The following is a 25,769-nucleotide window of genomic DNA, read 5'->3' on the forward strand; positions in this document are numbered from 1 at the left end:
GAGGACACACCATCTGATCTCTGACTATTGCTCTCCCTCTCACACATGCCCACTGAGCCATACCAAGAAGTATTTTTTCTGGTTGGGCCATATGTCAAGTTCCTCCTACTCTGCCTCTGAACTTGAGCTCTCCTAGCTCATTACAGAGTTTGCTTCTCCTCAACTTCTAGCAGTAAGCTAAAATGCCACCACCTTCTCAAGAAAGTTCTCTCTGATCATCCTTTGCATAATATATGAACCTAGTTCCTCTGCACTAAGTCACTTTGCTGGTTTATCTCCAAGGTCTTCTCGCATTCTGAATCTGTCCTGAGGATAGATGTGCGCAGGTGGGTGTGTTTATATGTTTGTGTTCTTGCATGTTTCTCTTTCCTTTCCACAAGCCAGAGGTCTTGCCTACCTGACCTGATATGAGACACCACACTCAGCACTGGTGCCCAAAGAGATATTCACTGAGGAGCTGGCTGACTGACGGATTGGTGGATATATGTACAGATGTGTTCATAGGAACTAAAAAGTGAGTGCAGCCATCAGAAGTGAGGTTAGAGCAACAAGACAAAGCATTATTTGAGATGGCTATGGAGTTTGAAAAGTATCAATCAGAGAATTCAAGGCAATGGGCCAACATCAAATCACACAGATCAGCTCTTCTAGGAAAAACAAAAGTGTAAACTGGCTTTGGGGTGAAAAGATCAGTCTAATCTATTAGTAGCCTGCTCCTTAGATCAAGTGGTGGGTTCTTCCTGTCCACAGTGTGTCCCTGAAATCTGATCAATTGTTCACTGACAGCAAGAACCCTCTTTCTCTAGCAGCTCTCATTCCCCACCCCACATACACACATACCATAATGCCAACGGGTTCCCTATTTCTTATCTGAGCCTTGTAAAAATGGAAAATGCTAAGCACTGGCCAAACCACTATCCTCAGGTTTGTCATTTTTCAGCCTGACTTCTGTCACCATGTAGAGTAACCAGTCCATCCAGATTCCTTGAGACTGGGGATATGCCCTAACACAAGGGCCTTTGATTCTAAATTTGGGACAGTCCAGTGACTAATCAGGTTGGCTTAAGCATCCCATGTACTAATGTTTATGCCAAGTCTTAGTCCCACCTATTAGTCTAGCCCATTTGATATCAGTTCCTGATTGTATAGTGTATATCTTCATTCTTACATTGATGGCTTCAGTGTGCCTCTCCATCCTCTAGCCTTGCCACTCTGACTTATCTTTTTTTTTTTTTTTTTTTTTTTTTGCCAGTCCTGGGCTTGAGCTCAGAGCCTGAGCACTGTCTTTGGATTTTCTCAAGGATATAGCTCTACCACTTGAACCTCAGCACCACTTCCAGCTTTTTTCTATGTATGTGGTACCGAGGAATCGAACCCGGGCCTTCATGCATGCTAGGCAAGCACTTTAACCACTAGGCCAAACTCCGGGCCCGCTCTGACTTATCTTGATTGTTCTCTTGAAGAGTTCTATAACATTACTATATGGTCTGATGGGCCTTGTCCTGTGAGATCCTGGAGTTTCCCATCCTAGGCTCTAACAGATTCTTCCAGCCACATCTACCTGGGAATTTTTTGTTGCAGAAGACTGTTGAGCCTCTAACATTGTTCTTAAATGCAGATATATTTTTTTTCTGAATACACACCTCAGAAAATAGCAAAAGATGCAGTTGTTCTTCTGGTGATTCTCTAACATTTAGAGAGAAATTTTCAAGCTTGTTCTTTTCAAGGGCCACATGGAAAAAAAATGGTAGAGCACATAGTATCTGCCATCACTCATCAACACTGTTACTGTGACATAAAAATCAGCTGTAGGCAAAGCAACAGCAAATAGGAATGATTGTAGGCTAATAAAATTTTATTTATAAATATAGGTAGTAGGCCAAATTTGGTCTAGTAGGCCAAACAGTAATTTGTGAACTCTTGATATAGAATATTCTTCTAGATAATTTTGAAATGGTACTGGGATTTGAACTCAAGATCTCATTCTCACTGGAGCACTACCACTTGAACTGTACTTACAGCCCTGTTTCTTGTTGATTATTTTTGAATTTGGGTCATGCTTCCTGCCTAGGTCCAAGCCTAGGAAGGATCACGATACTTTAGCCATGCTCTCATTACTCAGAGAGCAGGCATGTGCCTCTTGTCCAGCTTTCCTTTGTGAAGATAAAGTCTCACAGACTTTTGTGCACAGGGTAGCCTCAAAGAGCCCTTGAATCTGAGCTTCCCAAGTAGCTAGCTAGGGTCATAGACATGAGCAATGGACATCTGGCTGGAAATGATTTTATTAAACCTGCAAAAATCCAGTTTTGTCTTCATCTTGATGATCCATAGCTCTGTAGTAAACATACAAATCTTCACCACGTCTCTCTTTTTACTCTTTTAATCATTTACTCTATCTTTCAGCTTGGTCTATAGACACACAAAAAATGTCTTCTACACCAAGACATTGAAATGGATTTCTAGATTTCTAGAGGGATGTTTGATAGAAATTGATCATGAAAAGATGGTATGGAGATGGCTGTCATGTTAGGATCATTAAGATTACTTCCTGGTTAGTGCTTTGTTAAAGGGATTGTTAGATTCATATGGGAAACCCTGTCTGACATGTAATACTGTCCTCACTCTTGGTGACAGAGGAAAATAACTCCAAATAGTTCTTTTAAAGGTAAATTTAGGCCCAGTGTTGTTGGTTCACATCTGTAATCCTATCTACTCGGGAAGATGAGATTTGCAGGTCAAGATTCTAAACTATAGTGGGCAGACAAATCCCTGAGACCCTTATCTCCAGGTAGCCACCAAAAAGCCCAAAATGCAGACATGGCTCAAGTGGTAGAGTACCAGCCTCAAGTGAAGGCTAATAGACAGTACCCTGGTTCTGAGTTCAAAACCCAGTACTGGCGCCAAATGAATAATATAAGCAAATAAATTTAGTACTCTTAGCTGTTTATTTTTCAAACTAGACAATGCTAACCTGAGAGGACTCTGTAGCCCTGAGAGGCACTTGTAAAGTCTTCATATCCTTATCTAGTAATAATCCTGAGCCAACCAGTATCTTCATAAGTAGTTTAGAATATGCTGAGTTTAGAATGCACTTTCACAAGGAGGTTAAAATGTTTTTGTTTTTGTCTTTGTTTTTTTAAAAGGGTGGGGGGAGCTGGGTGTTTGGCATAGTGATAGAGTGCTTGCCGAGCATGCACCAAGACCAGGGTTCAAGTCCATAGTACCACACACATAGAAAAAAATCCAGAAGTTTTGCTGAAGCTCAAGTGGTAGTACTCTAGCCTTGAGAAAGTTCAAAGACCATGCTCAGGCTCTGAGCTCAGGTCCAGGACTAGCAAAAAGAAAAAAACAAACACTGAGCCAGGCCGGTGGCTCTCGCCTGTAATCCTAGCTACTCAGGAGGCTGAGATCTGAGGATCAACTTTCAAAGCCAGCCCGGGCACAAAACCTGAGACTCATCTCCAATTAACCTCTAGAAAACAGGAAGTGGGGCCTGGCTACCCACCTACCCTTGAGCCAAACAGCGCAGGGACAGTGCCCAAGCTGAGTTCAAGCCCCCTGACCCACAAAAAAAATTTTTTTTAATTGATAATTTTTAAAAATCGTTTTTGAGAATATGGTTACAACATGCACATAACCTGGAGGTTGCTGATAACACTGATGAGCGTGAAAGTGGAAGGAAGACAGGAATGAGGAAAGAATATCCCAGCAAAATGTCCGTAGGTACCTTTATCTGGTCCTGGAGTAAGATGAGATTGAGACAGAGGAAATGACAAAGAGAGCATAGTACTAAGGTCTTGCCGACGAGCTTCCTTCAAGTCCGTGCTGCTGGAAGAATTGTCTGGTAGACAGGCAGAGCCGGCTTCAGCATGAAGCAGCATGCATGGCTCTTTCTATCGCTAATATTGCTGATCCCAGAAATCTGAGAGCCTTAACAAGTCATCTCCACACCCCCTCGAATTTGTGCCTCAGTAGGGAGTCCTCAGCAGGAAATCCTCCATCTGTTTTCCTTAACTAGAAGGAACTTCAGAGAATGAGTTCATTACTCTTCAAACATCCTCATGTGGCTGTAAAACAGCTCTGCACTGGGTCTGAGAGATGTCACATGGAATGGCAAAGGACGCCTACAAATGGAGACAACCAGCTGGACATTTCTACTTTTAAATTTGATTCTAGTTTTAGACAGGGTTTGTTTTTCTTCCAGGTTTGCTTATATTCTGATTTTGCTTTCTTTCTTTTTATTTTCTTTTAAAGACAGCCTTTTTTTTTTTAAAGACTTCCTAATATAAGTTGGATATTTGGAAAGACTATAAAAGGAAGATTTGGAAAAGATTTGTTCTGTGGATTAACAGAATATTCTTTGAGGTTGAAAGGATTATAGCTAGATTGGTCTTTTTAAACTAACAAACAAAAAAGGCCTAATTGGAAATTCAGGATCACTTTTAAAATATCACTGCAAGTAAGTACTTTGTTTTTCATTTTTCTTCCTTTTAATTCCCTAATAAGCATTTTTTGCATTATGTAATCTCAGTGAAGTTCTCAGATGGACTCTTAATATAAGTAAAATGATTTGTCAGCCCATAAATTGCAAGATAAGATACTGAGTTTTCTGCTCTTAACACTGTTTAGTAGATAGCAGGTAATATTTATACTCATGTTTATGTTTTTAGTGTTGAGAATTATTTAATTTCATTAGCATTTCAAGTGAATGTCTTTTGCTTCATTTCCTCTAGGCGTATAAGCTATATTATGAATGAAAAAGTAAGCGAGTTAAAAAAAAAAAAAGAAATCTCTGAGGAAAACAGCATTGTTACCTCTAGCAAGCAAGTCAAGCTCTGTCAATTTTTTTAGAATAAGTAGATTTTCTGAAGAACCTGTAAATCTAGGGTAAAATGAGATAAAATTATGACTTTTGCAACTGTTTCTCCTACGAAAATACAGATTTGGGGGGAGAAAAGAGCTCTGAGACATTAGTAAGTCCACTGTTGTCACCCTTCAGAGGCTGCACTGTCAGCTAGAGCTATAGCCAGAGCCTCATGGGATGCTAAAAATCCAGAATGATGACATGGAGTGCAGCTTGGTGTACTTAAGTGATGCACAGACAATCAAGAGAGAATCTTGGCTCCTACCTGGAAGAAATCTCCCTTTAGCTTCCAACCTTCTCCTCCCTATCCCTTATCCTGTGTAATAGTTATCAGTCACCGAGTGCTACCTGGGAGACCTCTGCTGTTGGAGAGACCTCAGTGGGCCGTTAAGAGAAGAGACAAATGCTTGGATGAGATGCCTGGTAGATACCAGGGCAAGAATGATATAAGAATGTCTGTTGTGTAGAACGCTTCCTCCTTATCCTAGGGTCTCACTTCATGGCCATTGCCTTACCTGTATCATAGCCTACAGACAGACTGGTATGAAAGATCATATTCCAAAAGAGATAATGAGTGAAATCTGCTTCTGCAGTAGAATTTGGCATTCTTCTGTCCAGCTTCTCTATCCTTGAACTGTTATCTGCCTCACCCTCTAAGAATCATAATTCTTATTCAAACTATGTTTTCAAAGCCAGCTGTTCTCAGGACCAGCCTTGTTATCTTCAGTCCAAGATCATTATCTTCCAGGCCATCTGTTATTTTCACTTTGCTCAGTGTATTATTTCAAGTCTATAGGTGTCCTTTAAATTTTCCCCTATGTGGTGAGTAGTGGCTAGGTGCAATCCAAGTACAAAATCCTGCTGTGAACCACAGGTACCTGTGTTCCACTTTTGTGAGCTTTAGTACCAGTGGTATAATCATGGATAGCTACACATACACACTAGCGCACACACATACACACTAGCGCACGCACACACACACACACACACACACACACACACACACACACACACACGCCCTTAGAGGAGAGAGGGACAGTTATCTAGGAGCTGTGAATAATGAAACAAGATGGGAGCATGGTCTTTGCCAACCAGAATAGTCATTGCTTTTACAATTATTACCTGTTTTCTGATGTGCTTGTAATTAGGGATTCATGCTTCTTTCCTTGGGGCAGTGTTACCTAGCAACAACCCTTGTGAATGCTGGCTACCCATCCACCATGCTGGCCTCAAAGCCCTTATTGCTGAGTGATAGAGCATTTGCCTAGCCTCGCATGGGAAAGGCCCAGGATTTAATCTCCAATATCACATACATTTTTAATGTAAGTTTTCCTACTTGTCATCATTCTCTTTCTCCAGTTAAGAGAATTCTTAGTAGATTTTACCTTCTTTAAATATCTTGTTACACCTCCAAAACGAGGATGAGACTAATAATATATTTTTCCCTCAACAAAAAGTACATGGCTGAATTTCAAAAGATATCTTGGCTAGCTTTCTTTTGTAAGTAAAATGGTTTGCGTTGAGCAGTTCTTTTATAAACACATAGTCTGGAGAAACATAAAGTGCCAAATCCTGTATCATGAGAGATGATGATGATGATGATGATGATGATGATGATGATGATGATAATGATAGTAGCAATGGTATCAACAAAGATTGCCTGCCATCAATTACCAGGTATGATATTCAGTATTCTCTGACACATCGCATTTCATCTTTTATATCTTTTCTGAAATGCAGGAAATATAGTCAGCTTCCTTAATATGTGGAACCAGAAAATTCTAGAAAGTTCCAATCAACCACTATTCTGAGATTCTGAGATTCTGAGATTCTGAGTGTGAGTGTGTGTGTGTGTGTGTGTGTGTGTGTGTGTGTGTGTGTGTGTGCGTATTATCACTGTCTTTTCTTTCATTCATTAAGGTTGTTGATTGTCTCGGCTTCCTTCCATATTGTTTTAATTCATGGATAGTATTTCTGGCAAAAACACTGGCAACCAAGAGTAGGTAGCTGACTGGGCTGGAGTGGAGAAGAATGAAAATGAGACTTCAGCATTGAGTTTTTGTTGCCTGTTTTGGAAATAGATTTCAGTTTTCTCTTCTGTCCATTAACATCTATATAGTGTTACTTCACCCCATGGCCCGCGGTTGCAAGCTTCAGTTTCTGCAGGGTAGTGGGAATAATTAATGCTGTTGGTTAAAAACACAGTTCTTAGAAAACAGCACATTAGTATACCAAATGTGCTCTAGTTGTTTGATTTGAGCTAGGTTCTCATTATGAGCAAATAACACATTCAGATAGAATAAAGTCTTTCAAATTACTGAAGAGGGAAAGGTTGGCTTTTTTTGCTATCATAAAATATATTTTAAGTAAAATATACTTTAGCATTTACTGTTATAAAGATCAGTTAATATAAAAGATTAGTTAATATAAAAGATAAGCTTGTTTAAGTAAGTGTTCAAGACAAAAGACATGCTATAATAAGTGAATAAAAACTAAATGTATGAATTTAGGAATAAAAGCAAGTAGGCATTTAGTAATAATTTTCTTTGTGTTCATATTATTCCTTATCTGAAATATGTTTAAGCTAATTTGCCACTTTGAGTACATCACTGATTCAAAGATGATTTCTTGTTAACTTTAGATAGTCCATCAGTGCATCTGAAAACAAATGTACTTACCCTGAAGGTAAGCTAGAATCTATTTGGTAGATGGTATCCAAGGAAAGTGAAAAACTGAATTCAGAAGTTCTGTTCCCCGCCAGGTGCCAGTGATCCATGCCTGTCATCCTAGCTACTCAGGAGGGTGGCTTCTGAGGATCAAGGTTTCAAGCAACCCTGGCAGACAAATCCAACGGACTTTTACCTCCAATTAACCACCAAAAAGCCAGACATGGAGCTGTAGCTCAAGTGGAAGAGAGCTAGCCGTGAAAAAAAGCTAATGGACAAATCCAAGTGACCCTGAGTTAAAGCTCAGAGGGAGGAAAGAAAGATTCTGTCCTCTAACAAGTTTGGACTTGTAAACATAAAATATAGAAGGTTTAGGATCATGTCTGATCCCCTTTACTTGGTGTATAAGAAATGTGAAGGCACTGTGGTAAAATGATTTATGCAGTATCACTAACTGACTGTAGAACCAAGACAAGAAGTCTAGCCTATGGCTTCCAAGTCTATTGGCTTTTTCTTTTTAGTTTTAGTTCTTATATTTTTGAAATTTTGTTTTTAACAGTGATTAGAAATAATGAAGAAATACTCTCACAATTATATAAATCATATTACTCTTTAAAATACTGTATTCTAAAACAATCTCAAACATATAAAATTCATATAATACCTATCTGTAAGCCCATCACCAGGATTAAATGTATTACAGTGCCATCATAAACTCAGAGAACTTGCAAAATAGAATGAAGCTAATTACAGACACAGCTAAAGCATCACCTTTTCCAATATAATTGTAAAATAGTTGCATATCATTCTCATGTGTATTTAGTACTTTTTTTTTTTAACATTTTCTATCCTATCAGTCACATATTGTCAGTAAAGATCACATGGGTAGCATTCAAACTGAGGTGGCTCATGAAAGACAAAGTCAACAGCAGAATTAAATGCTAAGAAAAGATTTTTCTTTTCCTTTTTTTCAGTACTGGGTTTGAACTCAGAGCCTCACCATTGCTAGGCAAGTACTCTACCATTTCAGCTATGCCCCAGCCCAATTGTAAATTGATACTGGATGAGTTGACCATTTTGCTTGGTTTGCAAATGCAGTCACATCAAGTTCTTATTGATACTTTCTTCTTTAAAAAAAAATCTACTTTATCTGTAGTTATCACTTTTTACAAATCATTCTGAGGGCCTGGGACTTTGGCCTAGTGGTAGAGTGCTTGCCTAGCATGCACAAAGACCCGGATTTGATACCTCATTGTCACATACACAGAAAAAGCTGCAAGTGGTGCTATGGTTCAAGTGGTAGAATGCTAGCCTTGAGAAAGCCCTAGGAGAGTGCTCAGGCCCTGAGTTCAAGCTCCCCAACTGGCAAAAAAAAAAATTCATACTGAGATAATCATTTCATCTTTGCTTTATTTCTCTAACACTTTAAATCACTCTTGTGCATGAAATGGCTGGATTTTTTTCTAGGATTCTTTTCTTTAGTTTACAACTCCATCAATGAATAGCAACTACCTTCCACAGTGAATCAAAAATTTAGTTGAGGATATTATTCTACATACTCAGTTCCTGCCTCTCACCCATTTAATGTGCTCCTGAACTTTCCATTCATTGCTTTCATAGTTAAGGAGCCTCCCCTTGTGCCATCATTCTACCCTAGTAGGTAGTTTGTCTTTCCTCTCTCTTGCCATTAAAATCACTCTTGTCTCTTTTCTTTAGCATGTGGACTGTGAGGTTGGTCATTGTGGATTTGTCTTTTATTTATCTTGATTTCTCCTTACGTCAGAGAAATTATATATTTGATCAACTTTGGGAAACACACAAACATATATCTTCTCATATTTCCTTTATCTATGTTTACCTTGTTTCAGGAATTCATAGACATGTTCATTTTTGTCTTTGTTCTATGCTTCCTATGTTTTGGCTGACATTTAGCCCTCTCCCTTTGCTGCATTCTGAGTTCATTCCCTTAATCTGTCTTTCCAGACCACTGATTATGTTTTAACCTGTGTCCACAAGGCTATTTCACCTATTCACTGAATTTTTCACTCTGCCGTTCTAATTTCTAGTTCATGTAGCTATTATTTCAATATTGTATTTTCATACATTTTATATTCTCTTTCCATCTTAGTCATTCAAAAATCTAGGTAACATGACCGGTTATTTTATTAATTTATCCAAAATTCTTAGTTTGCAAATTCTATTTATTGTGTTCGGTGACCTGGTAGCTTATGTGGTAATTCCCACTGTGGAATGGTAAATTCGTCTTCAGTAGGAAATGCTCGATAAACACATGTAGTCAGAATGGATATAGCCAGCCCTTCAGGAAATACGTTTTATTTGTTTTGGACTGCTAGTCTAAGTTATTTTCTTAGTTACAAATTTCATAAAGAGTACTGCCTGTGCCATCACTTGGCATCTAGATAGAGCCAGATGGGCTCAATGTTATACCCATTTGCTGTGACACTTTCTCCCATCCCTTACTTCCTGGTCCTACATAGGAATTTAAAGCTAAGTTTCTAGATTATAGATATCTATAATTTATTTTTTATCACAAACTAGTCTGCTTCCTTTCTACATAGCTCTTTAGAATTCAGGAGTCTCTCTTTGTTGCTCATTCTTTTTTCAAGCTCAGTAGTACATTTGAAAGAACCATGTCTTTTACCTGTTATTTCTAAGTGTTTGTAGTGGAAATGTTTCCAAGCTTTCATGAAGGGAAAAAAATGCAGAACAAGAAGTTCTACTTTAACTTTTTTTTTCCTTTTTGGCAGTCTTAAGGCTTGAACTTGGAGCCTGGGCTCTGTCTCTGAGCCTCTCTGTGTTCAAGTGCTCTACCACTTGAGTCACAGTGTCACTTCCAACTTTTCTGAGTAGTTTATTGGAGGTAAGAGTCTCACAGATTTCCCTGCCTAGGCTGGCTTTGAAAAACAACCCTCCTAAATAGCTAGGATTACAGACATGAACCACCAGCACCCAGCTACTTTGAGTTTTTGACAGGAAGAAAGAAAAACCATCTAAGCATGTTGCAAATCATATTCCCCATGCAAAGTTTTCTTGCTGACTTCTGTAGAAATGTAGGCTATCCAAGAATCAGATTGAAGATGATGAACCTAATGTAACCCTGAAGTGTTACCAAATGATCTCTGGGGAGCCATGCTCCTTTGAACCTCTACAGTAAATGTAGTCCTTGCCAGCAGTGTTGAAAACACTAGGTGGGACTTCAGGAGGGTACGTTATATTTTGAGAAAATATTTAGGGAGTGGACTGTAAAGGAACAGATAATATATTCCAAAACAGTGAAAATGGGTTGTTGTTTTTCCTCTTTGTTCTTCTTTATTAAGAGAATACTACATACTTTTAAAGGGATGTAATGGAAACCCCAAAGTCCTTTCTACCTTTCAATTTTTATGATTTTTCTACTAACTTGACACTTTCCTGACAAACTTTTTACGGATCACATATAGCTCAAAAACCAAATCCTAGTTATCAACATTTTCCAGGCCTCTCAAAACATATTCTATTCAAAAGACAACTAATCAAAGCTCTCCAACAAATCCAATAAATAAATAAAACACCAATTTTGAATGCTGCCTGAACATGAAATATTTCCCAGTAAACATGCTTTACTTGCTATAATTCTGAGACATCTCACTCCACCATCTTTTTTGGGGGGAGCAACAAGTTAGTAACAACTCAGTCATAAGATACATTGAAAGAAAAACAAGAGGATTCATATAAAAATAGCAAATATTTCTTTGTGCCCTTAGTACCCAAACTTTTTTTCTGAAGCTTCAGAGTGTTATTTGAGATTGAATATCTACAGCAAATCATTACAAAAATAAATCCATCTGTATGCTGAGTTTTGTTATGTGTTAGGAGAAAGGTGGAGTCCGCCTGAGCTAGAGGGGAGTCTTTGAGTCTTTTTATTTTTTTAATTAAAAATTAGCATTTCAAGCCCTTGTCTGTGGTTGTCTGAGGCCACAATCCCACCCCACAGAGTCTTTACTCTAGATCCTGAGTAGTATGCCAGAATGTTAACCTCCACTTGACCCCTCACATTTACAAGGGGGAGTTCTGCAAAGGTTAGTGACCATTTCTAGAAAATTGTCAAGCCTGTGCTACACCCTGGATTATGTAACTTCCTTTAAAAATGATTATAATGTTTTTGTCATTCTAAATAACTGGGATCAGCAAAGCTAATGAAAATGTTTAAATCCTTATCCGCTGGAATGAAAAGGACTGATTTCAGAGAATGCTGACTTCCACATTTTTGTGCTGCATTTGTTGATCCTGTCTGTGTGTGCATGGCTGACTAGTGTGTGCCTTGGCTTGTCACCGAGGCTCATTCACCCATGATGTCTGGGAAAGGACCTCTCCATGTGTTGTGGCACATTCCTTTACTTCTCTAACAAAGCTTCTAATTGGCCACTGTGACTAATGAACTTTGAAGCCCAAGCTCAGGATCGGTCTTAAGCCATGGTCAAAGCCCTAAGAACAGTGAGTAATAGCTTCAGAACCTTCAGAAACTGGCATTAATAATTCCCACCTAAAATATAAGTGCTATTCACCTTTATTGCCATGAAAGGACTGCATACCCCTTTTCAAGAGAATCTCAATCCCACTTGAGCTGAAATAGAGATCATGTATGTTTCTATAAGCAAAAAAATGGTACTCCCTTTGTGTGGCAGAGCAGTCCTGTTCTTCCTTTGATCAAGTGGGGTGAAGAAGGGTTTGAGTGGCCGTGTGGAGCTGGCGACAAAGAAACCAGCCATCTATTGCATATGGAGAACACTGAGGCACATAGTTCTGCCCTGGAATTTTGTCATTTGAGGGTTGAGTTTATTATACTCTTCGTTCCTGGGCCTTGCTAGGAAAAAATAGGGACACACTGGGGGAGGGGGTGAGGGAAGCAACAAAGGAAATATAGAGCAAAGAACTCAGCCATTACCTTCTATTTCTTATGTGCAGTTAAGGACTTTCCCAAGAACTAGACATTAATGTATGCAAGGACACTTGTACTACTCATCTGGTCTTTGCACTTTATCCCTCTGGGAGGTATGAGTATGAATATGTATTCAATAAAAAGAATCCCAATGTCATCAAGTATATACTCATTAGCTTTTACTAGTATCACCGTGATAGTCCATAACCTGCAAGACTTTTCCTCACTTGCATCGTTGATCTTGATTTGAAGCTATACGTTTCCTGCTTTGTGTCTCTAGACTCTTGTCCTATTTATGTGACTCCTGTCATCTCCATTTAGCTACCTCCCTTACCTTCCAGCCCTATTTCCCCAGCTCTGGAAGCTTCTTTGGTGCTGCCTTTCATCCTATCTGTGTTACCCATCCAGACCCCAATTTCTTTTAGAGATTCTTCTTCATCTGTTTGTGACATTTCATTGGCTCGTTATTGCTATGATGAAGGTTCATGCTCTTAGCCTGTCATGATGATGCATGGCTAGAATCTTAGCTATTCAGAAGATATAAGATCAGGAGGATTGTGATTTGAGGTTTATCCAGGTGAAAAATTTACCAGACCTTGTCTTAACCAGTACAAAAGCTAGATGTGAGCAGTTGCGTCTGTCATCTTAGCTAAAGAGGAAACATAAAAAGGAAAACCATGGTATGTGGTCCAGACCCCCAGTGGCATAAATGCAAAACTCTACTCCAACAATAGAATTCAAGTGATAGAGCACCTAATTAGTAAGTGTGCAGTCCTAATTTCAAACCTCACCATCACCACCAAAGCAGAAGTGTGTGTGTATAGGTGTGTGTATTCCTAGTTCTCAGAAGCAAGATCTAGATTCATAATCACAGGCTTCATATGTGTCTGCCTAGATGCCCATCCCCTGATACATTTGATTCTCAGGGCCTCTTCCTTCTCTTTAATGAGAACTGTTATGATAATATCTGCAGACTTCTTGGCAATCTTATTGATCATTCTCTTCTGCCATCTCTTACAGTAAAAAATAAAATAAAAGTGCTTCTAGGGGCCGGGAGTTTGGCCTAGTGGTAGAGTGCTTGCCTAGCATGCACAAATACCCGGGTTCGATTCCTCTGTACCACATACATAGCAAAAAGCCGGAAGTGGTGCTGAGGCTCAAGTGGTAGAGCTCTAGCCTTGAGAAAGTCCAAGGACAGTGCTCAAGCCCTGAGCCCAAGCCCAGGACTGGCCAAAAAAAAAAAAAACCTTAAAAAAAAGTGCTTCTGTGTGGGAATTAAGGCACCATTTATCTGGCAAATATCATGTAACCCTTCTATTAATTACAATAAAAAATATATTAAAAAAAAAAACCCTGCGTGAGACCCGCTCAGGGTCACAGTGTCAGCTCCCGAGTCTGCACTGTGTCCCTGGCCGGTCAGTTCACCACCATCTATTTCCCCTGGCTGGTCAGTTCGCCATCTACTTCCCCAATAAATTCACCTTTTTATATGAAAAAAAGTGCTTCTATTCAAATCTTCTCCTCCCTCCCTATATAAATTATAACACTTTATGTTAGGGAATTTTTAAAGTCTTTCTTACTTCAAAGATGTGCTATAACTTGAGCGGATCTTGTTTCCTACATGTGTGATTGCATGCATTGGGTCAACAATGTTTCATTAGTCTTTGGATCCAGATTAGAGGTTATTTTAAGGCAATAATCAAGTTTTATGTTCTTTAGCAATTTGTGTGAATCTATTAGTCTTTCATATGCATAATCTATACTATTGTAGTTAGTGATGGTGGTGCTGTCCTATTTCATATATAAAATGAATTTCTAGCAAATGTATGCCTAGAACATGGAATATAAATCTCTCTCTCTTCACTTCTCTGAAAGAATAAAAACATTAAGAATTGCCACAAGTGGCTCATGGTTACAATCCTAGCTACATAACAACATGAAATCTGGAGGACTGCAGCCTGGGCAGAAAGTCCACAAGACTTTTTCTCAGGAATAACTGGCAAAAGCCAGGCTGGAGTCATGGCTAGAGTTGTGACTGGAATAGTGGTAGAACACTAACTGAGCAAGCAAGCTGAGTGATCCATGAGACTGAGTTCAAAAAAGAAAAGATTAAGGCAATAGTAACAATTCTCATGAAGAAATGGCATACGTGGTTTGAATTATGTAATGTTTGAATTAAAATTTAAAGAACATTATGGTCCAAGCCATCAGAGTAGTATACATCTATAATTCCAACTATACAGGCAAGAAGATCCTAAGTTGGAGATCAGCCCAAGTAAAGTTAACAAGACATGATCTTAAAAACAAAATACAAAGACAAAAAGGCTAGGGATATATCTCAAGTGTTAGTGTGCCTACTTAGTATTCACAAAGCCCTGGATTCAATTCCCAGTACTAAAACATTTTTAAATTATTATAGTTCTATGTTATCGAATATTGCAAAATAATTGATGAATGATATAAAAATGTATTCTTCATATTTTATCAAAAATAGGGTTGCCATATTAAGATTCAAGGTGGCTTTGGAGAATTTTAAGCTCTGCAGACCTGGAATTTCACATTTGCCAATAATAGCTTCTCTGTTCTTTGATTACTTGGTGTTGATTTTGAGGTATTTTTAACTTGGGAACACTGAAGCAAAGATGTTCAAATGCAACCTTGGAGTTTCATACATCATCTCCTCGCCAGAGACATTTATCAAGCCTGTGTTATTTAAAGGCCAAAGGGAACTGTTATGGGGAAAGCCTGAAAAGAATGTCAGAACATACACAGTACAGAGAACACATCTCCACAGAAATAATGGTTCCAAGAGCTGTCATTCCATTTATATGGCTGAACAAACTTGTCCCTCTCCTCCCCAGTAAAGCACCAGCCTACCACATGCTGAACTGCAGCCCTGTGGAAAAGCAGCCACGTCCCCAAGCTACCACTCCATGATCATGCCACTCCCCTCCTTCATGCCAATCCTCATTTTAAATTAAAGTGAATTTTAAGCCTGCAAGCCTGAGTAAGTGATAGATGAAGGAAGGAATTGCTCTATATATCTTTGGGCTAAAAAATGAAATCACTTAACCTAAAAAAAGAACTACAAGACATATTTTAGCTGGAAATGTGAGCTGTCACATTTAAAAAAAAAATAGAGCACGTGGGCAATAGTGGAGCATGCCTATAATCTCAGCTACTCAGTCGAGGCAGAAGAATGGTTGAGTTCAAAGCCAACCTGGTAAACTTAGCAAGACACTAGCTTAATAGAAAAATTTTTTAAAAGAGTTGAAATGGTAGAGTGTTTGCCTAGCAAGCACAGAGCCCTCGAAACCCAGTATAACAATAAAAGAATACATACATTGTCCTACCTAAGGCTGATGGAAATCTTTTTAACATTTTCCCAGAATTAAGAAAAAAAGGTTCTAAGAGAATTTACTTAGTTATGTTTATTAAAATTAGTCCTCTGTGTTATTCCCAGGTATTAAAAATTAGACTCGAAATATCCCTCAAACACCAATGTGTTGATTTCCAGAGTGGCACAGTTAGAGGAGGGACTTATGGAGGGATTGGATTGTGAGTGAGCGGATTCATCCATGGATGACAGGCTCATTATTGAGAGAGGGTGGGAATTTTACAAGGTGTGGTTTCATTGGAGGATACTGGTCACTGGAGGACTTCCCTAGAAGGATATATCTTGTCCCCAACCTTTCTTTTTGCTCTATGGCACAGCTGTCTTCTGCTACATGTTTTCACCATGATTAACTACCTGAACAAAATGCTCAGGGCTCATGGATGAAACTATGGGACCCAAGAAACTCTTTTCTTCTTCAGGTTGGTCTTCTCAGGTGTTTGTGCCACAGTGACAGAACACTGACTAGTGACTGTGACATCAGGTATAACTCAGAGAGCAATCTCCACATTTCCTTGGCTTTTCTCTCTACGTCTGTGCCTACCATGCACACCACTGTCCAGTGTGAGAACAGGGCAAGGCTCCCCACGAGTCACTCATCCAGGAACCCATGCTACTGAAGATGCGTGGCTTTGCTGTCTCTAGGGCCCTCTTCCTTCCCTGTCTTTTGCCCTATGATAGGAGAAAATTATAATGGATGCCACAGGGAGCCCTCTGGGGCCAGACTTGAAAGTGGTATGTCACTTCTTCCCTCATTTCAATGGCTGGAACTTAGTTACTCAGCTCCAGCTACTTGCAAGGGAGAGAGGGAAATTAACAGAGCTGCCAGCAATAGGCAAAAAGAGAAACTGGATATGTTGTACACAGAGCTGCCTCTGTCAACAGTGTTAAAAGTTTTGAATTGGGAGTAATCAACAGAGTTTATACAAATAGCCCCATGGTTGGTTCTGAATCCTAGTAGGTATAAGGAAATAGAAAAACCAAGCAAATCTATTCCTGGGAGCTCTATGTATTTCCTGTTCCAGAGTATGCTTAATTTTAGGTGCTGTGAGGGATAAAATATGGGTCAGACATGGCCTCTGACCTCAGGCAGAAGACATTGTCCCATTTACAGAGGAATTTGGTAGCTGAATTATGAAATTAGAAAATTCCACTGTGTCTTCTAATTTTAATAGCCATGAAATTCTGAAGGGAGATATCAGATCAAGGAGCCAGTCTTCAAAGGAAAATTAAGAATGAGCTCTCTAAAAAGTAAAGCCTCTGCTATAGAGAGGATATTACAGGTTTGCAAAGTGAAAGTTGAAAGATTTTGTGAAAAGCATTTGTACTTTTTAAATTCTGTGTTTCACTGCCATCTGTATGCTGAGTAGGGGAGGAAGCTGCCCCTGTAGATGGGGGGGGGTTCTGTCTTTGCATTTAAAGTCTATTATGATTGAATACAACACTACCTTTTGAAGAACTTGACACTGGGATTGAGGGATGGGAAATAGTCAGTGGTTCAAACCTGAAAAATGATGATAAACAATCCATGAGTGACTAGTTGTCCAGATGGCAGGCCCAGTGGAAAGATGTTGCTGGCTTAAAAATTAACCTATCCTTCAGTATTGTCCCCCAAAAGGCTATGAGTGCATCCACATAGGCAGGCAGTGTAATCTCATCAGAATGAAGCCGGGTATTGACCTTTGGAGTCTTGATGGGGTAAGAACAAAGCACCTGGCTGTATTCTAGATGCATCAGAGATGTCCAAGATAAGAAGTCATAGACCAGATTTAAACATTGGCCAACATGTTTTATGAGTCTCAATCAAAAAAAGCTCTTCACTGGGTGCAGGTGGCTTACAACTGTAATCCTAACTACCCAGAAGGCTGATCTGAGGATCAGAGTTCAAAGCTAACCTGAGCAGGAACATCAGTGAGACTCTTATCTCCATTAAAAACTACCACAAAAGCCAAAAGCAGAGCTATGGCTCAAGTAGTAGAGCTCTAGACTTGAGCAAAAGAAGCTCAAGGACAGCCCCCCCAATCCCTGAGTTCAAGCCCCAGGATTAGCACCAAAAAAAAAGTGCTCTTCTTGCCCCTCTTATTTCTCATTCTTACAATCTTGGAGATGGAAGTTGGTCAAACACAGTATTCAGGTAGTGAAGAATGATGGAGAAGGATGAAGGCAGCCAAATACGCTCTTTCTGTGGAAGATAGTGCTTGCCCGTAAGCAACCTAAGGCAGAAAGGGGGACAGAAGCATCACTTTTGAGTAACAGCTCCAGTGTTGATAAATATTGGGCAGGAACTCCTAATTTCTGCATTGAGGCTGTTTGGTATATATTGTAGATGTAGACCTTTTTCTAAAGAATAATTTGGAAGGTATGAGTTTGCCTCAGTTTCCCTCAGGGCAAAAGAAGCACTTTCTTTCTCAGGCTTAAAGAAACAGTAATAGCAATAGAAAAGAACGAAGGAGGGGGGGAAACACAAAGGAAAGATACATTGATGTACAAAACCAGATAACAAAATGGGAAGTATAAATGATGTGCTACTTAAATAAAACAGCAGTTAACGAGAGAAAGAAAAAAAGGAAAGGACCTTTTATGACTATAACCAACATATCCAATTTTTGATATATCATTTACATATGGAATTTATGAAGTACTGAGAAGTACAAATAGAGAGTGCTTAAGCACCTGGAGTGGAAATGTGTGGGAGAAAAGGCTTCATGGGAAAGATATATGTACCAGACCTGAACAATAAAGTGATTTGGATGCGCAGAGATTTGGGCCAGTCTGGGAAAGGACAGGTGGCTGATGTAGCACTGTTGAAGGCTTTTCAAGCCCAGCAAACACCACGGAGATAGGAAAACATATCAGCTGCATAAAAAATAGCAATTAGTTCCATTTGGCTGAAGCCAAGCATGAGCAATAATGGGAAGAAGGTAGAAGGTGTCTGCTTTCAGCTTGGCTCCCAAGCAAGGTGTCTGCAGAAAAGGCAAGGTGTCAGAGACAAGGCAGGAAACCAGGCAACATCAAAAGCCTTGGAGTTGAGTTGCCCTTCATGGTAGGTAGCCAAATACCTACCTTACAGGAGGTAATGATGTACAGGGCATTAATTTTTATCTACACCAGGTTGATGCTCAAGATGGGAGCTAATGGGACAAGTAGTGAGTGAAAAAGAATTGTAGACAGTGGGAAAGTAATTTCAGTAAGTTGTCTGCAAGTTGTAGTCCCAATTTTGAGTGTCTAGATAGGAAAACTTGCTTTTCAGAGGCTCTGAAACAAAGTACTGTAGTCTCTAATAAGTAATATAGCTTCTCAAAATCTGTTTCCTTATTTATGAAATGATAGCAACAATAAAGAGTAATATAAGCTAGACACCAGTGGATTGTAATCCTAGCTACTGATAAGGATGAGACCTGAGGATCATGGTTTGAAACAAACCCAGGCAGGAAAGCTGGAAGTGGTGCTGTGGTTCATGTTATTGAGTGCTATCTTTGAGCAAAATAAGTTCAGAGACAATGCCCAGGATCAGAGTTCAAGAGTTCAAGCCCCCTGACACGCAAAAAAAAAAAAAGACTAATATAAGCTAGGCACCACTGGCTTGCACCTGTAATTCTAGAAGGCAAGGTCTGAGGATTGAAGTTTGAAGTCCTGGCCAGACAAATCTAAAAGAATCTTATCTATAATTAACAAGCAAAAATCTAGAAACAGTGGTATGGCTAAGTGAAAAGCCTGAGTTTAAGCCCCAGTGCTGGAAAATACACACAGCAAAAATGTAATACAGAGAAACAACCTACATGGAAGTCTTCTTTCGGGTGGCCCAATAGGGAAAGATGGAGGTTCTAAGGAGAAACTGTCATTCTCAAAGAGAGGAAGATTGAAAGAACCTAGCAGATGCAATTTCCAGGGAAAAGGAATCAGGAGGAGCCTGGGAGAGGCTCTAGTGGGTTTTAGATCCTCCAAAGACTGGTCTTGTGACAAGAAGCGTTTGCTGTATGTAGGTGTTGAGTTATTTGGCCTAGAGAGCATTGACTTGGGGACTGAGTGGAACTCAATTTCCAGGTCAAGAATCCTCTCTAATTGCACTGAGAGAAATAAAACAGAAAATGGAGAGAAGATATACAAATCAATGGGTCTGAATCTTCGTATACTGCCATCACTTGCTTCTACAGGTGACAGCTAGTGGAGAGGACATGCCTTTGCAGTGATGGAGCTGGCAGTGTGACAGGTGGATGTGGCCTTAGGTTTGGAGGCAGAAAGGAGTGATAAGAAGGAAATAGGCTACAGCCATAGCGCTACCTCAAAACGTTCTGAGTCTTGGTTTCTCCCATCACATAGGCTGTGATAAGAAATCTCATCCTCCCAGTATTGAGCCAAAGGTAAAAGTAGACAGTCTGTAGAGGCTATTACAGCCTTCATGCTGAGAACACAAGGTGGAGATCCTCTCCAGACTTCTCCTCTACGGTGATAAAAACAGTCTGTGTCTTAGGAAGGCTTTTGTTTTCAGTGTACACTCCTTCCATTTTCTTTGGATGATATAATGCTTGAACCCAGGACCTCACACATGCTAAGCACTCACTGAACTATATCCTAAGACTCCACACCTTTGACTTTTAAGTCCTGGTCTTTTCCTGTACCTGCTGTATGGGATTCAGAACCAAGTGTGGGTAGCAGCAGTGACACTGAGTCACAGCTCCTGGTTTGCTACATGATCACAAGATACAACAACCAGTGCAGCATAGCATGGCATGTGCTGCTAAAGCTATGACTGCTTCGGATGCTCTTTGTGCATTCTGTTGATGATACTTGTAACTTACACTGAGTCCATCAGAACACCACTCCACTAACCCCACTGTAGATCCAAGGGCATCTGGAGGTATTGGGTTTGAACACCACTTTAGTACATTTGACCCTCGGTGACTTCTCCTAGGAACTGAATTGGGAAATATCAAAACAGAATTAGAGTTTGAGACCATGCATGTGACTGGAAGCACACAGAGTGAATAGTCAACCATAAGAACATATAAATTAGTACAGGAATTTTTTTAAATAGCAGTATGGATCCATTCAGAGTAGGCACCAAGAATGTACACATCCCCAGATGCTCTCTGAATCTCTCTATATTATTTCTATCATTTTTGGAGGCTTGAGCATAATGAGGGATTGTGTTTGCAAAGAGTTCTGACTCATTAAGAAGGGATAAATTATGCTCAGAAGCCTCTATTTAAAAAAAAGGCAGTAGGGAAAATAATATAGTTTTAAGTTCTTTCAAAATTGTAAAATTGGGCCAAGCACAGTGACTAACAACTACAATTGTAGCTACTCAAGGGGCTAAAACCAGGAGGAATGTGGTTTGAAGCCAGCCCAAACAGAAAAGTCCAGCTCCAAAATAACTGGCAAAAACTGGGCTAGAGCATGGTTCAAATGGTAGAAAACCGGGTGATCACACACAAGGCCCTGAAATCAAGCCCTGGTGATAACCCAAAAAAATTACAAAATTGAATTGAGCTATAAAATATGGATGTATGAGAATAATGAAACCCTTCCATAATATTCAGCATATTATAACTATAACCCTCTTCAAATTAGATGTCCTAGGCCTCCGAGACCATCTCAAAATGGTGACTCAGAATGGAGAATATTATTTTCTTTTTTTTTTTTTTTTTTGCCAGTCCTGGGCTTGAGCTCAGGGCCTGAGCACTGTCCTTGGACTTTCTCAAGGCTAGAGCTCTACCACTTGAGCCTCAGCACCACTTCCAGCTTTTTTCTATGTATGTGGTACCGAGGAATCGAACCCAGGTCTTCATGCATGCTAGGCAAGCACTCAACCACTAGGCCAAACTCCCGGTCCCGAGAATATTATTTTCAAACACCCATTTCTTCTGCCATACCTCCACCTTCTTTGGAAGATTACACACTACTTGAGCAAACCTGTCTTCCATAAAACTAATACTAATACTTTTTTTCAGTTGTTACACCTGAATCCAATTTTTTGCATTCACCTTAAAAAATAGAACGGAATTATATTATTATATACAGAATTAAAAGCCATTTATAACTCTAGTAGAGTGTGCCATGCCTGAACTTGAAGCTAATGAACAAGGAGGAGGGGCGTTTCTGAAAGGTTTGGGCATCATAAATGATGCATCTATTCTAAAGACCAAGCAATGAGATTTTCTTATCTGTTCATTCTCTCTTTAAACTGATGCCATGACATTTTATTAAGAACACTCCTTTTTTTATATATAGTCTTAAAAACCAAGGACTTAAGTTGATGTATAATGTCATTTCATATTCAGCAATTCTTTCAAATGCACAAATAACTCAGGGGGGTTTAAGTGCAGAATACATTGTTTTGCTTTAAATTATTATGAATTAAATAACACATTGAAATATTACATAAATATTTAAAGCATAAACATTTTATGCTTTGAGCAGATTGTGCTTGAAATATTTCTATAATATTTAAGCATGCATGTTTTAAAAAAACACTTTAAAATATAAAACTGTTGTATTTTCAAGGTAGATTTTAAAATAGAGGAGATTAATTTTCCTTTTTCACCTCCTCCATTTTGAATATGTAATATATATATATACATATATATATATACACACACACAGTGGAATTCTGCATAGCCAACAGACAAGATAAAACCATGGCATTCGCAGGGAAGTGGATGAATCTAGAGCAAATCATGTTGAGTGAGACAAGCCAAGACCAAAGGAACAAAAGGCACATGGTATCCTTAATATGTGGCTATTAGATCCAAACAGTACAAGAGCAAGGACTCAAAAGTTGCATGCCCAATGCTATGGACATGGTACTGGAAATATAAACACAACTACATAGTCATAAAAACTTATGACTCTATAGACATAATGTTTTATTACATAGATTAACATGCATCTATGACATACAAACCCTCAGCCTAATTTTTTTTAATTTTTTTATTGTAATTAGTAAAAGGGTTACATGATATTTGCCAGATAGAAGGTGCATTAATTCACATACATTGATACCCTTTCACATGTCTTGGTACCCATTACCCTCCCCCCCACCCCCCCACCCGTCTTGGTTTTCCCCCCTTCCCTATCAAATTTCAAATAACCAAATACAAATAAATTCAATATATCAGATAACTAAATGAGATACTGTAACAATATGAGATAACCAAGGGACAGCAAAGAAGATGAGAGGCAACATAGTACATTAAGGACAACAATCATTTGTTATATGGCTTTTGTTTCAGTATCCTGGAGGTCCTTTCAGTTGGCTTCATACTATATGGCCTTATGTATCAAGGTTTTGCTCTATTGCAAATCTCTGCTAGTAGAGCCCAAGGTTTCTACTGATTATGACAAATGAGGGAAACCATTGAGCCTAAGTTCCTTTGAGTCTGGCTTATTTCACTTAATATGACTTTTTCTAAGTCTTTCCATTTCCTAACAAATGGGGTGATGTCATTCTTTCTGACAGCAGCATAGAATTCCATTGTGTACAAATACCACATCTTGTTGATCCACTCATCAACTGAGGGACATCTAGGTTGGTTCCATATCTTTGCTATGGTGAATAGTGCTGCAATGAACATTGTTGTGGTAGTGGATTTAGTATGCCCTTGTTTCTGGATGGTTGGGTAAATGCCAAGTAGTGGAATTGCTGGGGAGTTCTATGTTTAGCCTTTTGAGGCACTGCCACACTGCTTTCCATAGTGGTTGAACGAGTTTGCACTCCCACCAACAGTGTAGTAGTGATCCCTCCTGGCCACATCCCCTCCAGCATCTGTTGTTATTCGTTTTCTTGATCCTGGCCATTCTAACTGGAGTGAGGTGGAATCTTAGAGTTGTTTTGATTTGCATTTCTTTAATGAACAGAAATGTCGAGCATTTCTTCATGTGTCTGTAGGCCATTTTTGTTTCTTCTTCAGAGAAGACTCTCTTTAAGTCTTTGGCCCATTTTTTAATGGGATGGTTGTTACTTTGGAGATTAGTTTTGGCCCTCAGCCTAATTTTGATTATGTTCTAAAATCTTAGTGCCAGTGATTGTATATAGAGATTCCCTTCTTGAGTACCTGTTTGTTAAACACCCGTCATTTGAAATATGATGTAAAAATCAATGTTAATAAATTCCTTTATAAAAAAAGAAAAGAAAATTAAGCATAGCCACTATCAACACTAGCCTTTTGCTTAAGAGAGGACAGCAAATGTAAGCTTTTAACTTCCTTCTTTCTTGGTTGTTTTTTTGGGGGGGCCACAGTGGGGGAGAACTAGTAGTTTTTAAATTCAGTCCTGGGGATTGAACTCAAGTTCACACATGCTATGCAGGTGCTCTACCATTTGAGCAATCTCATTAGATACTTTTCTCTTTTTATACCCAGGGTGGCCTAGGCTGTGGTCTTCCTACTTGATTTTCCCCTTGCCACAGGGCCAGCCACTGAAGCAAGATAACTGACAGGCACCACTGGGCCCACTTGCCGATGTTTTAATATACTGGGAATACAGAGAGCTTAAATATAAATCCTAGAAACAAATACAGCCATGTGATAGGAAACCTGAACCAGGGATTCTGGTAAAGTACTTAGGAGGTTTAAAGAAGAAAAAGAATAATTTAAGCTATTCTTTTTTTCTTAAATTAAGGCAACATGTATTCAAGCTCCTTGTAATCTATTATCTAAGGCACCGGCCATAGTTATTTGGAAAGGACAGGTTTCTTTTAAGGCCTGTACTGTTGGGCTTTAGTTCAGGAATATCATATTAGACTGGGCAGATTTGAGAGTGCAGGAGCTTCTTGATGGCAGTGCATTTTGCCTCATTAAGGCTTGATCAAACTCAGTCTCTCTAGTGGCAGAGAGTGGCAATTGTTTTTCTGTGGCCTGCCCAACTGTGGAGCACAGTGGCTTCCCACATCTCCTCAGCCATTCTTGATGGGGCTGATTGCTTGTTTTACATTTTTTAAACCACTATCTTTTTATAATTTTGAAATAAGAAATTAGTATCCAAAACCCCTCAGAATATAGAAGTAAGTGAAGTTACAGAACTCTCCTGAAAATGAAGCACAAAAATTCAAAGTGTGAACAAAAGCTACGTTCTTACAGATCTACTATGAATGTCAAGAAAAGTGACGGTAAGTCAACGAGGCCACTTTTGCCCTACAACCACAAATCTTCTGTGAATTTTGTCACAAAAGAGTAATTCCAGACAAAACCCAATAAGAACAAAGATACAGAAATCATAAAAGATAGAGCCAAATAAATTAAATTAAAAATAGAATGGGAATAAATAAAGTCAAAAGATCTTTCGGTCTTAAAAGAAAAATACCAGTAAAGCTGATAAAAACTCTAGCAAGAATGACAAGTAAAACAGAGAGAAGACCCTCAGTACAAAACTTACATATTTGAAAAGGACCATTATTCCAGGTTCCACATACATTGTGGCGTGAATGAGCTCTTTACATGTACATTAGATTGCTTCCATGAAATGGATCAATTACATGCTTCCATGTGATAAAAATAATAACCTGTTATTCAAAATTTACATAAAACATTCCAAATAAGGACACTTTATACCCAGATGGTTTCACTGGAAAATTCTACCAAGTATATAAAGAAGAAATGATATTTTTCTTCATAATTCCCTCCAGGAAAAGAGAGGAATACATTTCCTATCCCTTAATGACATTATTATTACTCTAACATAAAATATAAAGGGCACTGATGGCTTTACACCTGTAATCTTAGCTATGTATACAGCTAAGAGCTGAGGATCAAGGTTCAAGGCTGCCGGGGCTAGAAAGTCTGTGAGATTCTTATGTCCAATTAACCACCAAAAATCCAGAAGTAGAGCTGTGGCTCAAGTAGTAGAGTAGTAACATTGAACAAAAGAGCTAAAGCACGGTGTCCCAGGCCCTGAGTTCAAATCCCAGGA

The sequence above is a fragment of the Megascapheus bottae genome, chromosome 26 (genome assembly GCF_031878675.1).
Source record: "Megascapheus bottae isolate mThoBot1 chromosome 26, mThoBot2.hap1, whole genome shotgun sequence".
NCBI lineage: Eukaryota > Metazoa > Chordata > Mammalia > Rodentia > Geomyidae > Megascapheus > Megascapheus bottae.